Consider the following 17,249-nt stretch of genomic DNA (forward strand, 5'->3'; position numbering starts at 1 on the left):
GTTCAAGGATGCACAAGCAGCGTACCGTTTGGGCAGAAATTGGGTCATGTGGGAGACATACTCGCTGGTCATCTCCGCAGCAAAAGGAGCCAAGGTGGACCCCAAGAAGCGATTGAACCAGTCCGTAAGCGGATCCATATTCAGATCCCACGGATTTCGGAAGTCCTCCACGTTGAGGACGTTTTGCTGCTACTCCCGTAGGACCCTCTTCAAGGCCTCCACTTCGGCATGCCCCTGTGTGTATTCATCAAGGGCATAGTTGTGCTTGGCTATCCGGAGATTCCGCCTCTCTCGTCCCCAGGAATTGGAGTCACCACAATGCCGAGAGGCATTGCGTATTCCTCCGCCTCGGAGGGGATCTCGGAGTCATGACTCGGGGCCGGAGTGTCCACCCTCCGGGGGCGCTTAGAAGGTTCCTCTTCTACCATCTTGCCCTTGCGCTTGCGCACAAGAGCAACCTCTTGCTCTTCTTCACCTTCTTCAGCTTCCTCAAGAAGTACCTCCTCCTCGTCCACTAAGACAATAGGGCCCGGAGGGGTGCTGGAAGAAGTCTTCCCGCGAGTGACCAACTGGGAAGAAGTAGGAGGAGGGGAAACATCAGGACTGTGGGCTCCAGCAAGAGTGGCCAAGATCTCATCCATGGGAACAGCTGCTGCAACAAGAGAAAAAGGTTAAGCGTTAGAATATCTGTGAAAGCAGTGTACACTTAACAAAAAGCAATCAAGCTAGCCCTACCCTGACTCTCTAATTCGGCCCTAGCAAAGTCCCGAATCTTAACACTGGCTGCATCATCCCCGAGATAGCTGTTCGAGGGATGGAACTAGCTAGAAGATAGATAGGCTGAAGAGTCTAAGGGAACGGGCACTGGAGGTCCAGAACCATACGGGATCGGCCTAAATAATCACCTAAGTGAGAGAAATAATGCACTTTGGCATGATCCCCCCACTGAGTGGAGGGCATCCTAAACCTATGGAGACGTTCATCGAACCCTATAGGCCTAAGGCTAGCATACTCACGGACATGAGGGACGTAATGTATCGTTAAAGGGGACTTACCAGAACTAGAAGTGTTGGCATCGGGAGCCCCTGTATTCGGCACTGGGACAGCAAGCCTTGGTCTGGGGGTCCTTCGCTCCACCGGGCTCCCGATACGAAGGGGCCTTCCGGCGGCCACCTGGGCCTTATTATAAGCCTGCTCATGTGCCTTCTGGAAGAGGTATTTTTGGTACTTATCTTCCGCCGTGGCGATGATATCCTCCCGGAGTACCTTCTCCGCGGTCGGAACCCTCACGTTTGGGCAGAAGACTTTAGAAAGGTTGGAGTCGTCCACCGACTGATGCCCCTGGATCAGCTTGGCCTTCCGGCAGTGCTCCGTCGTGACCAACTCCCCGACGTCGAGGGCCTTCTTGTCATATGTGGCGAAGGTCTTAGCCCATTGAAGGAAAAGTTGAGTAGCTTCAGTCCGCGCATAAGGAGGGATCCTAACCCACTCCGTGAGAAGCTCCGGATGTTCCACAGCCTGAAACCCGGAGGAGAAGAAGAAGCGATGATGATAATCCTTCACATGTTTCTGGTGGTTAAAAGGGACCGAGCCCTCATTCAAAGGATGGGCCCGGAAACCGTAAAAACCGTCCTTAAACTTATCTCCCTTTTTAGGGACGGAAACGAGTTCATAAAAATACAAAATCTCTGCCGGACTGGGAGAGCCCCAGCCCCGGGCAGAGTAAAAAATAAATAAGCCTGAAAGCAGGCGGTAAGCTTGAGGAATGAGTTGGTATGGCGCAAGGCCGAAAAATACAAGAAAATTAATAAAGTAATCTAGAAGGGGAAGCATGGCCCCGGCCATCAAGTGTGTCTGGATCCAAGCTTTGAAGCCCCCATAATTGTGGTTGGGCGTCTCCGCGTCCCGGGGCGGCCGATGGTAGGTCCCGGAAGTCGCAGGCTTGATACCTGCCACCACCACGATGTGTTCCAGCTGGTGGGGGGCAAGTCAGGGTGGAGTGAAGCTCGGCCGCTTCCCAACCCTTAGGAAGGGACTTGTACCCTTCCTGGGCCACCGGACCCTTCATAACTTCCTCAAGGGTAGCCAGACGCTTCCCTTCTTTCTGTGAAGATTTGGAACCGGATGCAGACATCTTAGTTCTGAAAAAGATTGAAAATTCCAGCAGTCAGGCCCCAAACCAAACCCCAAGTCAAAAAAGGGAATGGGGGTCCCCTAACCGCTGGAAAGAGCCTCCGGACATTTGTCAAAAAGAAAGCCTTAGAAGGATTTTCCTTGATGAAAGTCGGGTGCAAGAATCCCACAGATGGTGACATTGCGAATAAACAAAGAAAAGGAAAAAAGGGTAAAAATCGAGAAGACAAAGTCCTCTCTGAACCCTTGAAGGTCATCACGTGAAGAAAAGATCGGTCCTTGACAAAAAAAAATTCGTAGAATCGAAATAACTCAAACACCAAAAAAGAGGAATCTAACGTGTTACACAAAAACTCAAGACAGAAATTCCCAGAAAACTCAAACATCAAACCCAGAAAAAGCAGATGAACAGTAAAGCAGGCAATGTACACAAACAATAAACTAAAGTACGAGATGCGAAGAACTTACATAAAGCTTGAGAGCTGGGCGTTGGTGTTGATCGACAGTAAAAAGTTGATTGGCAGCGATGAAGGAAAAGAAGTAAGAAATCTATGGTGTTTGGAGGTTTCTGTTTCTCTCTAGAAAACTTGAGAAAGTTTGGCGAAATTCTGAAAGTAACCAAATGAAGTGAGAAGGGTGGTTTTTATAGGCCAAAACTCATGTGAAACAGCTGTGATCAGCTACAATCGAACGGCTGGGAAGGCACACGATTCGAATTCCCAAGATCCAACGGTTGGATTGGATCGTCATCGAGACGGTGGAAACGCTTGAGTGTCCACCTGACACCCATTAATGCGCCGTATCAATCAATGGACAAGGAACAAATCGACGCCTGTAAAAGTTGAATCGCTGCAGTAATGGTGATCATTAAATGCACCCTCACGCGCCCAAAGCACGTGCCAGGAAATCGAGGAGCCAACCGAAGGCATCTAAGCAAGCCTTGTTCACTTCACAATTAAACAAGGCTTGGGGGGGTAAATGTTGCCCCTGGTTTTGCCCAATATACGTGGACCAACCAGACAAGGACACGCGGACACAAAGGGTTTAGCACTTAAATTAAATAGCTAAGTCTGTATAAAGAAAAGCATTATTTTAGGTATGACTCCCGGAGAAGGCATGTAAGGTCTCATATGCTCCCGGAGAGCAAGATGGCATCAAAGCATCTCCGGGTGGTGTCAGGTTTCCTCTGAGCAGTCATCTCGCATTTAATGCCGCATGGGAGGAGGCGTATTGAAACTGCCACACGTAATAAAGTGTGACGACACAACCCCCGATCTGTACCTACAAGGCTATGACCAATAATGTTTAGCGACAGCTACTCTGTGAAGAATCACATCAGTCAAAAGGGATTAAGGACTGCCCTCATAAAATCCCTAAGACACCTAGGGATTAGATCATGCATTACCCATGGCATATTCATTGGGAACATACAACCTTACTGATAGTTACAGAAATGCATGTACCTTAATTCTGGGGATCACCCCACAAAAATACTATAAATACCCCCCAAAGCTCATTAAAGAGGGGCCGAGAATTCTGGGTTGCATAAGTGCTAGAAGAGTAAAAACTCACCAAGAACATTCTCTGTATTAAATACGATCATAAATACACAGACTCGTGGACTAAGGCTCATTAACGCCCCAACCACGTAAAAATCTCTCTCTTAATTTCTTATAGCTCTCTAAACTATTATTATTTTATTGGTTTCCGAAAACCTCGGTCAACAAAATTAAATATCAAATAAGATCAATGATTTGAAAGAAAAAATCTTCAATATCAATTTCAAATCTTATAATTTAATAAAATAAACCAGTTTTAAAATAGATTTGGTTAGATAATTATTATTTTAGGAATAAAGTAATAAATAAATAATAATTACCATAATTATATGTCAAAATATCTAAATTAAGCAATATTCAAATTTCTACAAAAATATCTAAGTTATTTAAATATTTAAGATATGATTTATAAATTTTCAATAAGGAAAAAAATGATATATATATAGAAAAATATCATTTTTAAACTTATAATTTATAAATAATTAAATATTTAACAAAATAACAAATTTTGAATTTAAAAATATTATGGTAAGTGTATCTAATAAAATATCTATGTTAATTTCAAATTTATTAATTATTTATTTTGTCATATAAGATAATTTTAATATAATATTTTAAATAAAAAGACAAGGTTATCTTTTAATTTAAAATATGTTAAATATCAAAATTTGTAATCTTATAATTAAATAATATATAAATATTAATGAAGTTAACAAATTTTTAAATCTGACCATAATAGGAAATATTTAAAATTGGAAATATTTAAAAAATAGAAATATTTCAAATTGGAAATATTTAAAATTAGAAATATTTAAAATTGGAAAATCTAAAATTGGAAATATCAGATTTTGGGAAACAATCCCATAAAAAATTGGATTTTTGGGGAAAAACCCACAAAAATCGCAATTTGTAGGGGCTGCCAGGATAGGATGCATGCATCAGGCATGATTTCCAATCTTCCAAAATTCATATCTTCTTCGTTTTTCATCGGAATTAAGTTCCGTAAAAATAAAAATTGCTTAATTTTTCACAAGGAATCCAAATAAAATATTTTCAAAAATAAAAAAAAAATATTTTTCATGGAAATATTTCGTACAACACAAACATTCATCACATAAGCACACAAACCAACATGAAACCATCCAAATCAACACAAAGCATCGTTTTAATTCATAATTCATGAAAGTAAATCATTACCATGGCTCTCGTGCCAGTTGTTGGAATTTATTTACCAGGATCTAGATTTACTACCAAGTATGTTTCATTAACATCTTAATATGAATTCTAAAACAATGGAATAAACGCATAAGAGTTTAAGAAAACCTTACATTGGGTGCAGCGGAATATTATGACTCCTTCCATTCAGATCTCTAGCCCTTGATTCCTTTTTGTAGCTGAGCATTATCAAGATCTGAATCTGGATCTCTTTCTCTCCTTCTTAGATGGTTGATTTTCCATAGTCTTACATACTATGATTGAGGTACCACTTGATGTGTGTGGGCACTACTCTATCACTCAAGGTATTTTGAAATTAGAAGAGAAGAAAAGAGAGAGAAGGGGCGGCTTGGCTTTTCTCTGAAGGAAACAATGTTCAAAGCTATGAGTTTCCTGAATCCAACACTTTCTATTTATAGAATGCCCTCTAGGTTTAGGTTAGAATTGTGTGGCATTAAAATAATGGAAAAAACAAAATGGTAAACCTCTTGCATAGTGGGCGGCCCATATAAGGAAATTGGGCCTCACTTTGCAACTTTCCCATTTTGTTATTTTTCATTCCCATTTTCTCAAAAATACCAATTTTCCAATTTAACCATTCAAATGCCAATTCTAATTATTTAATAACTTAAAAATAATTATTAAATAATATTGCCATTTAATATATTTATTAATTTAGACATATAAAGTATCTTAATTAATAAATAAACCTAGAATCTCTTTTTTTTACGACTTCTCCCTTGCTTAGTGAAAATTCATAAGGTAGACATAGTCTAACTTTAGAATTATAATTGATTAATTAAAATCAATTAACTCAGTCTTACAAGCAGTATGGTCTCAACTAGTATGGGGACCATGGGTCTATATAACCGAGCTTCCAATAAGTCGAACCGAATTTACCAAGTAAATTCCCTAACTTATTAATTCCTTATTGAATCCACTCTTAGAACTTCGAATCGCACTCTCAGTCATATAGAACGCTCTCTATGTTCCACGATATAGATACGTCATTAGTTATCCATTGTTATAATCCTAATTTGATCAATGATCCTCTATATAGATGATTTACACAGTAAAGGGATTAAATTACCGTAACACCCTACAATGTATTTTATCCTTAAAACACTGAACCTTGTATAATTGATATTTCAGCTAAGTGAAATGAGTACTCCACCATTTATTTTCGTTTGGTTAAGCTCGAAGGAAATCATCCTTTACTTTCTATTCGCCAGCTAGAAGCTATAGATTTCATATTTATGTTAGCCCTCCCACTCATTTGCACTACCGTGTTCCCAAAATGTACGTATCACCCTGACCTAAAAGTAGGCTTAACTAACAAATCAAAGAACACGAATAACACTCTTGAGATTAAACCTAATCATATCAGGATTAAGATCATTTGATCTAGGATCAACAGGTGATATTGAATTGAATAGATATTACGGTAAATTCTAATATATCTAATCAAGGTTCAATATCGGTCCCTTCCGATGTATACTCCATACATCCGATGTTGGTAAACTTTGCCAATGCCCTGGAAAGGACATAACACTTATCCAAGGTGTAAGGATACCTATCGCTGATTATCATGTCAGTCTAAATCCAGTGAACTGACAAATCAAGGAATAAACTTTCGAACATATAATTAAGATTATATTCCACTATGCTAACAACACTATAATCTTTAACAAATTCATATGTTCTGGACTTAAACAGAATTCATACATTATGTACATAATCATGAAATAAATCATGTGAACCATGCAACATTAAATGTTATTTCTGATCTTTATTAATAAGTAAATCTGATTATATTGAAATGAGTTTTATTTAGGTCATAAAACCCAACAATATACAAATCAAGTGTAATAGTAGTAAACTCCTCGTAATAGGATCTGACAGGTTGAATTAAATACAACCTCTTCTCCACCATTACTCTACCTTAATCACAAAATCCTTGATAATGTGAAATTCCTCTCTATATATCTACTCTCTTGGGATACTGGATTCTATACTTTTGGCAACTACTTTTTGGTTGTTCAGGAAGTAACACTAGTAGTTAAGGCAAGTTGGAACGGTGCCACAAATGTATAGAACTTTCCTTAGACTGAATAAGTTCCTTTCCTGCAACTTTAACATTCAGTCTCTTTCTGGTAGACTAAGAGACTTCAGATAGGTTTTTACACTTCTCCAAAATCACTACTCCACCCCCAGAGTAATCACCATTTTATCAGCAGACTTTCTAGCACAAAGGCAAGTGTTGAAATCTGATGTGGTGTAGTCTAAGAGTTTTAAACACACCCTTATTGACTAACATATAGTTCCTCTTCTTAATCTTAAGATTTACTTGATTGTCTTCCAATGTTCCTCTCCTGGATTAATCTGATACCTACTCATTACTCCCACTCAACAGCAGGTGTCTGGTCTAAGGCATTAATCTGATACCTCTCACTGTTGATTTAAGAAATTCTTCCATGGCTTTATCTTTTCTGGAATAGTTGAGACTTTTCCTTAGATAAATAAAATCTATGCTTAGAAGTTGTGAAGCTTCTATAGATTGACATTGGAAAGAAAATGCTTCAGCATCTTACTAAAGTAAGTTGCTTGCATTAGAGTAAGTAATTACCAGGTATACCACAAGTCATAGGTTTAGATAAACTCAAACCTATAATACTAGGAACAGGAAGTTTTGTTGAGTCCATTGAATAGACTTATTAACGAAAATTTCCTTTTATGTCCTTGTAATAGAAAACTTTAGGTTACTCCATGTGAATGGATTAAACCATAGTTCTCTTGGCTTTCTTCTTAGTTTCTTATCTTGACAATCCATTACTTGTTTAAACTCACGATGGATTTTAATCACTAGTTCTTCCATGTCACAATAAGGTGGATTCCTAGAAACCCTCCCACTACGACAAGGTACCGTGAATTATGTCTACAAAAACTAAATGGTATTGACCTCTTCGGTTGTGTTAAGACAACAGAGGCAGTGGGATCATCTTGTAACGAATAAGATGATAGAACACTTATGGAATCAAGAAAAAAAAATATCTCCTTTATTTGCTACTTTATTTTCAGACTTAGTCATTTTCTTAGAAATGTAGTATTTGTTTAAACAAACACTTCTTATCTAATGACTATGGGATGGTCCACCCCTAATCACTTAGAATAGCTAACAAACATGCAAACTAGGGTTAGCAGTTCTAGCTTTTCTTAAGATTTCGATTAGGTCATCCATGAATCTAGTAATGATTTACATTAAGTATACAACCATTGCATCATTCTGAAATTAAATTACCGTAGAAGGATTTAGGCAACGACTAGTAACTAATTATCAATATGCAAATTGAATTTCTGGGGAGGTAAGTTTGGATATAATTCAAAAATCAAATTAATGATCTTTGAACTGCATATCTACTAACTTTTTCTCCACCCCTATCAGTTCGCAAGATCTTTAACCACTTACCTTAATGGTTTTCACCATTGCTAGAAATTCATGAAAATTTTCAAACATTTCAAATTTCTTTTGCATAAGGTAAAATCTAGAGTGATCGTTTTAAGAATACAACGAAAGCTCATATCCACCCCTGAATGTACATCCATCTACGAATGAGATGATTATACTTTCAGTGGATATAGACATATTAACTCTTTGCAGAAAATGATCTTGTCAAAACCACTATGAACAAGATACAAATGCCATAGATTTAGAATATGTGGTTGTATCTTTTGATGACTTAGGTTTAGTTACATCAAAGAGTTCTTAGAATAGTGCAAGTGGATTCTGGTCACAGAATACTAAACTCATACAGTTTGAATCCATTGATAGAAAATGGTTATTAAACACTTGTGAAAGTGTAACTATATAATGAGTAATTCTTTCTTGGACCACCACTACTAATTTAACTCTAAGTTGATTTGCCCATACAAGTAGGAGATTTCTAAGATTGAGGATTTATATCATTTTGGGAATATAATCATATGCGTCATTTAATATCTTAAGAGAAAATATAAAATGACATGAAATGATTTATAGACCATTCATCCAATGATATGTTATAGAGCTAATTCGAAATGAATAAGCTAAGAGGAATTAGAATAATTTCGTATTTAAATAAGAATCCAACGATGCTCCGATTAGCGAGAGTCAAAGTAATCTTATTTATACAATCTTCTTGTTTCATATTGTAAATACTAGTCTAAGGTGTCATCAATTGATGAACAGCTAGATGTTGCATTTACAATATTTATCTTTCAAGATCTAACACTATTATGTTTGTCTAATGGTGACAATCCATTAGGGATTCATCCCATTAGAACAATAAACCAAGTTAGACCAACAATGAAGATTCAAAATTAAACTACAATTTAATAACAGATTATAACATGGTTCAATATAAATTCATACACAATTCAGAAATTATCAAACATAAAGCAAGTAGGAATGACAAGTGAAAATACTAAAACATACAATCCTAAATAATTTCCAAGGTCTTCAACAAATTGATATCAGTGTCCCGTTTAGGCGAGAGTCAAAGCTACCATCCATTGAATAGAGTTGTCAACTCATCTAAAATGATAAACATTCTAGCAACCTTTTATTCGATCAAGATTGGAATCCGCGTTGTCCCGTTTAGGCGAGAGTCAAGGCTATTCTATCTTATGAGCTTCCACCATTGTTTCATACTCTTGCAAGTCTTATACAGTCGCCACCATTAGGGTGATCAATACTATATAAAAAACTTACAAAATTACTTATCTTTCGAGATTAAACGGTGCTAACTTGCTAATAAACGTTCCTCCATTAAGGAGGATTACTCACTAAAACAATAGCTATGTAAAACCAACAATGGAGATCGAATGTCCTAATAATAATAAAGCTCATTATTTAATGAAATTTGTATTTTCTTCTAATATTTATTTTAATCAATTTATTTTAAATATATATTTATTTAATTAAAATTTCCAATTTAGAATAAAAAAAAATTCTAAATATAAATTTTAATTTAATATTTATAAATCATACTTAGATGTATATGAAAATAACGTGAATTACTTCCATCTTAGTAATAATTTGCAATAAATATTTAGAAAATTATTCAATTTAAGTTGTTTCAAAATTAATTTAAATTAATTTACAACTCAAACTTCATTTTCTATAAATATATATTGCATTTCGAAAAATGAAGTGTATAAGAATACTACTTTCGAAAATACTTTAAAATAAAATGAAAATAAATCCTGGAAAAATTATCTTAATTTTATGTTGGCCCAAAATTAATTAATAAAATTAATTTACAACAAAAATTTAATTTTCCTATTTAATTAAATATGAAGAAAAATTTCAAATATTTAAGTATCATGATGAAAATCAACTTAAATATTAATTTTCTATTTAATTAAATACACTAGAAAAATACTTCAAGCATAACAGATAATAACTATCTAGACTTTCATTGACTAATTAATTCAATTTCTAATTATAATATATTTTAGTTCATTTATTTAATTAATCATTAAATGAAAAAAATGATTGATTTAAGTTGGTCCAAAATTAAAATAAATAATTTTTAACTTTAATCTATTTTTCAAATAAAATTCATAATTTCTACATTAAAGAAATACAATTTCGAAATTTTGGGAAAAAGATTAATAAAATAAAACAAAATATATTTTGAAAATTATTGAGATTTAAGTTTTTCTCAAATAAGATTCCAAACTTAAGATAATTTTCAACTTTAATTAAATAACATGAAAATAACAATATTTAAGTATCATGATGAAAATTAACTTAGATATTGAATTTTTAACTTAATTAAATGTATTAAATTCAAGAAATAAATAATTAAGTATAGAGGAAACTTAATTATTAATTCTAATTTAATACTAGGAAAATATACTAAACTTAGATTGTACCAAAATTAATTATTAAATAATTAATTTCACAATCAATGATATTTTCCTATTTAATATTAGAAATAATAATTAGTACTAGAAATAACTATCTAGAATATATATCATTAACTAAGTGTTTTTATAAAATTAGCTTTAAAATATTAAATGAAAAATAAATTTCATATATTTTAAAAGTTAATTATGTTGCTAATTCAATTTTAATTAGGTTAGACTAATATAATTAACCTAATACAATTATTTAAATAAGGCAAATGGGCCTTCACAATTGGGGTAGTTCATGTGAGGGGGAGCTGGGTTCAGTATGTCGTACCCACTTCTATTGGCCCCCAACTCTCACACAAGGCCCCAAAGAGAGGAATTTAACCTTTAAATAAACAATTGTTATTCATTGAATAAGCCCAAATCTAATTGGACCTAAATAAAATTACTTATGTCAAATTTTATTTTAGCAACCTAGTCCGTTTACTTAGTAAAACTTAAATGGGCTTCCTATATGCATCTAAGCCCAATAGCAAACATATAGGCTCACACAGGTCAAATGATTTGGATGGGCCCTATCATGTTACTAGGTTTACACAGATGAAATAAGTATAAAATTTACCTGTTACAAATTATTCATAAGATCTATTGACAATTGGACTATGATTAAAATCAGATCAATGGATCTGTCAACAAGTTAATCATAGCAATTTAGATCAAATAAATAATAGGGTTGTTTAAATTTTTTTTGAATAAACAATATAAATAAATAAACAAACATTGTCCATGTAACAGGTGAAATAAGATATTAATATAATTAAATTATTATTCTTAAACTAACCAAATAAATTTTGAAAATTTAGGGTTGTTAAAACAAACCTTAAAATATCAAAATAAAGGAAACTAATTTTAAAATGTCTAGGTTTATTTGAATCAAATTAAATTAAATATCAAATAAGATCAATGATTTGAAAGAAAGAATCTTCAATATCACTTTCAAATCTTATAATTTAATTAAAATAAACCAATTTGAAAATAGATTTGGTTATATAGTTATTATTTTAGGAATAAAATAATAAATAAATAATAATTACCATAATTATATGTCAAAATATCTCAAATTAAGCAATATTCAAATTTCTACAAAAAATATCTAAGTTATTTAAATATTTAAAATATAATTCATAAATTTCCAATAAGAAAAAAAATAATATATATAGAAAATATCTTTTTTAAACTTATAATTTATAAATAATTAAATATTTAACAAAATAATAAATTTTGAATTTGAAAAAATTATGGTAAGTGTATCTATAAAAATATCTATGTTAATTTTAAATTTATTAATTATTTAATTTGTCATATAAGATAATTTTAATATAATATTTTAAATAAAAAGACAAAGTTACCTTTTAATTTAAAATATGTTAAATATCATAATATCTAATTATAATTAAATAATATATAAATATCAAAAAAGTTAACAAATTTTAAATCTGACCATAATAGGAAATATTTAAAATTGGAAATATTTCAAATTAGAAATATTTAAAAACTGGAAATATTTAAAATTGGAAATATTTAAAATTGGAAAAATCGAATTTTGGGAAACAATCCCATAAAAATTGGATTTTTGGGGAAAAATCCCACAAAAATCGCAATTGTGGGTTGGCTGCAGCTGCAGTCTAGGAGAGGCTGCTAGCAGCCCCAGGACGCGCGCGGATTGGAGGGGACGCTGAGTAAACTCAGCGCTGGCAGGGTGCACACGGGCGTGCTGTAGGGTCATCGTGGGCGAGGTGCAGGATTAACGCGCGCGGATGGGGCTTCCAGACCGAGTGCCTGGTGCTCACGAGCACCCACTCGACAGCCTTTAATTTCCATTTTCCAAAATTCATAACTCTTTCAATTTTTATCGGAATTGAGTTCTGTAAAAAAAAATTGCTTAATTTTTCACAAGGAATCCAAATAAAATATTTTCAAAAATAGAAAAAATATTTTTCATGGAAAAATTTCGTACAATACATACATTCATCACATAAGCACATAAACCAACATGAAACCATCCAAATCAACAAAAAACATCGTTTTAATTCATATTTCATGAAAGTAAATCATTACCATGGCTCTGGTGCCAGTTGTTGGAAATATTTTACCAGGATCTAGATTTACTACCAAGTATGTTTTATTAACAACCTAATATGAATTCTAAAACAATGAAATAAACACATAAGAGTTTAGTAAACCTTACATTGGGTGCAGCGGAATATAATGACTCCTTCCATTCAGATCTCTAGCCCTTGATTCCTTTCTGTAGCAGAGCATTATCAAGATCTGAATCTGGATCTCCTTCTCTCCTTCTTTGATGCTGATTATCCACAGTCTTACACACTATGATTGAGATACCACTTGATGTGTGTGGGCACTACTCTATCACTCAAGGGAATTTCGAAATTTTAGAGAGGAAAAGAGAGAGAGGGGCGGCATAGCTTTTCTCTGAAGGAAACAATGTGCAAAGTCATGAATTTCCTGAAGCCAACACTTTCTATTCATAGAATGCCCTCTAGGTTTAGGTTAGAATTGTATGACATTAAAATAATGGAAAAATAAAATGGTAAAAGCCTATGCATAGTGGGCGGCCAAATAAGGAAATTGGGCCTCACTTTGTAACTTTCCCATTTTGTTATTTTTCAATCCCATTTTCTCAAAAATGCCGATTTTCTAATTTAACCATTTAAATGCCAATTTTAATTATTTAATAACTAAAAAATAATTATTAAATAATATGGCCATTTAATATATTTATTAATTTAGACATATAAAGAATCTTAATTAATAAATAAACCTAGAATCTCTTTTCTTTACAATTTTGCCCTTGCTTAGTGAAAATTCATAAAGTAGACATAGTCTAACTTTAGAATTATAATTGATTAATCAAAATCAATTAACTGAGTCTTACAAGCAGTATGGTCTCAACTAGTATGGGGACCATGGGTCTATATAACTGAGCTTCCAATAAGTCGAACCGAATTTACCAAGTAAATTCCCTAACTTATTAATTCCTTATTGAATCCACACTTAGAACTTGGAATTGCACTCTCAGACATATAGAACGCTCTATATGTTCCATGATATAGACACGTCATTAGTTATCCATTGTTATAATCCTCATTTGATCAATGATCCTCTATATAGATGATTTACACTATAAAGAGATTAAATTACCGTAACACCCTACAATGTATTTTATCCTTAAAACACTTAACCCTGTATAAATGATATTCCAGCTAAGTGAAATGAGTACTCCACCATTTATTTTCGTTTGGTTAAGCTCGAAAGAAATCATCCTTTACTTTCTATTCGCCAAATAAAAGCTATAGATTCCATATTTATGTTAGCGCTCCCACTCAATTGCACCACCGTGTTCCCAAAATGTACATATCACCCTGACCCAAAAGTAGGCTTAACTAACAAATCAAAGAACACGAATAACACTCTTGAGATTGAACCTAATCATATCAGGATTAAGATCATTTGATCTAGGATCAACAAGTGATATTGAATTGAATGGATATTACGGTAAATTTTAATATATCTAATCAAAGTTCAATATCAGTTCCTTCCGATGTATACTCCATACATCCGATACTGGTAAACTTTGCCAATGTCCTGGAAAGGACTTAACACTTTTTCAAGGTGTAAGAATACCTATCGCTGATTATACCATTTTAGTCTAAATCCAGTGTTCTGACAAATCAGGGAATAAACCTTCGAACATATAATTAAGATTATATTCCACTGTGCTGACAACACTATAATAATTAACAAATTCATATGTTCCGGACTTAAATGGAATTCATATATTATATATATAATCATGAAATAAATCATGTGAACCATGCAACATAAAATGTTATTTATGATCTTTATTAATAAGTAAATCTGATTATATTGAAATGGATTTTATTTAGGGCACAAAACCCAACAGTCTCTTAGTCTGAATCATACCCTGGTAGTTTCCCATACTCTCCATCTTGATATTTCTGAACTAGTCTTGCAATTGTATTACTCGCAACTGTATTGGATCCACAGGCTGTTGATCTGCATTTTGATTGAGTTGGTTACGCAAATCTGGTGCATGACGATTTAAATGCTCATGTAGGTCTGGCTGCCTTTGATTTAATTGTTCACGGAGATCAAGTTCACGACGTCTCTGGTCGTAATTACTCACAGACCTAGTCCTTGAGTAACTTTCAAAATTGATAACTACACGAGTTACTCATACTTTCTTAATCAGTAAAATAATGTCGTGACCTATCCTCGTCTCGTGTTTGTTTGTCTATGAGTCCTAGTTGACCTACTATGCCAGTGAGATCTTGACCCTCCTGAATTCGTACTTGAACCGGTTTCACATAACTCATCTCGCATTGGCCTTCTTCTCCGAAAAAGATTTAACACATGACCTCTACTTAGGTATGTGTGTGTGTGTTTTCTCTGTCATTGTGAGAAGGCCTTTGTGGATGCCTCGGGGGTTGACCTGTCGCAGGTTGATTTCCAGGATTTCTCCCATCATGCTGAGGAATTTCTATGTTTCCTGGTCGTGATTGCCTTACATTTGCATTCATGCGAGATGATTATGGTATATTAGGTTGTTCATTCCCCTAGTTTGCAAATCCATGGGAAGTTCCTGGAACATCACGCCGATGCTCCTAATTTCTTGTAGTGTCAGTATTGGGTGGATTTTCTCTATCCATTGGAATGTCCCTTGTATTCCCAAGTTGTTCTTCAAAAGTATTTGTGGGATTCCCTTGATTATTCTCTTGCCTCCTAGTCCTAGAACCTTGGGGCCTTCCCCGTGGTCACCTTGTAGATGAATCATGTTGAGTTTGAGGAGTGGTTCCCTTTGTAGCCCTGGCGGCCGCAGACTCTCATTCTAACTCGGCATTTCTTTGGTTCGACTCAGCTAGGCATTGTCGAAGTTGCCTCTTTTCTAATTCCACTAGTGGGACATATTTGGTCGGATCATAGGCGTCTTCACTTCACCTCTCTAGGATCTATTCACCAGTTGGGTTGAAATTTCCATAATTTCTTCCGGAACAAGGGGTTTCAATCGTGTTGGTTCTTTATGATCCCTGAGGTTCCTTTCCAGAGCGATGGGTGGTCTCCTCTAGATGGCTTTCTTCGTTACGAGGGATATTATCCGCCTTAGATACAGATTTGTAGTTGTGTCTATAAGGAGGGTATTTTCTGAGTTTTTATTACGAATGCTCTCAATGAAAGAACCAAATTATTAATGCAAATTTTCGTTAACTAAATATATAAGCCTTTTTTGTAATAAATATACCACAAAATTAATTATCGTAATAAATGAACAACAGATATTTTTACTGGGTTTTTTAGTTAAAATCTACATACTCCACGAGTCCATATTATTTGAGATAATACTTGGGATATAAAGTAAAATAATCTCAATTAATATAACATCTAGCTTTTTCTCTCAAATTAGCCGTCTTTTTTATCCTTGATTTTGTCCCTATTTATAGGTGTATAAGGTGATAATTACTTTTCCATGGGATCTAATCATTTATAATTGTTCATGAATTGTGGACATTTCCCACGTTTCATTTTATGCACATGGAATAAAACTCAATAACCACCCAACTGCTCTTTTATCAATATCCTTAAACGGTTATGTTGACTATGCTAGTTGTTCCTCGCTAAGTACTAGTTGTCCTTCTTTACTAGTCTTTGTAGGAAAAATATTAAGTATAGATATAACGCTCCTCACAATCCTCTTTTACCATGATGATATTAGCGAGGTGGTTACTTCAACGTATGGAGGGTGAGATGGATGAATGTAGTTATTCTCTCTACAAATATGTGGATCAATTAGTTGCAAGCTCTTATTCTCAAGTATGTGGGCCAATGAGCTGCAAGCTCTTGGTTCTCTTACCTTGAACAACTTTATTATGTACTCTATTTATCCCGAGATGGTCTTAATGTCTCTTTAGTCGTACTTGTAACTAATTTTAATTCTTATCTCGCATCTGCTTATGTGACAGCGAGTTTGAATATTTCTATCAACTGTAATTTCTTAAACAAGTTACTAAATTGCATTTAATAATACAATTTAATAATATAATTATTCCTTCCTTGGTGCACGTGTCAGCTTCTGGTTGTTAGCCGAAATTTGAGTATTACATTAGTCTTTAATCAAATTAAGGAATAGGTTAAGTTTTTTTTAGGCACATCCAAAGGCAACACGATATTGAAAGAAACGATATGATCATTTTATATTGGTGGAACTAATCTTGTCAATCAACTGCTACTATTGTACATTATCGTTCTGTTGCTTCAAGTCCACCCAATATTAATGATGAAAGAGAGATGAAAAATGATTTAGATCATAAAAACATACATACTATTGATGATAATGATAGTGCTAGTTGT

The sequence above is a fragment of the Cannabis sativa genome, chromosome 3, assembly GCF_029168945.1.
Source record: "Cannabis sativa cultivar Pink pepper isolate KNU-18-1 chromosome 3, ASM2916894v1, whole genome shotgun sequence".
NCBI lineage: Eukaryota > Viridiplantae > Streptophyta > Magnoliopsida > Rosales > Cannabaceae > Cannabis > Cannabis sativa.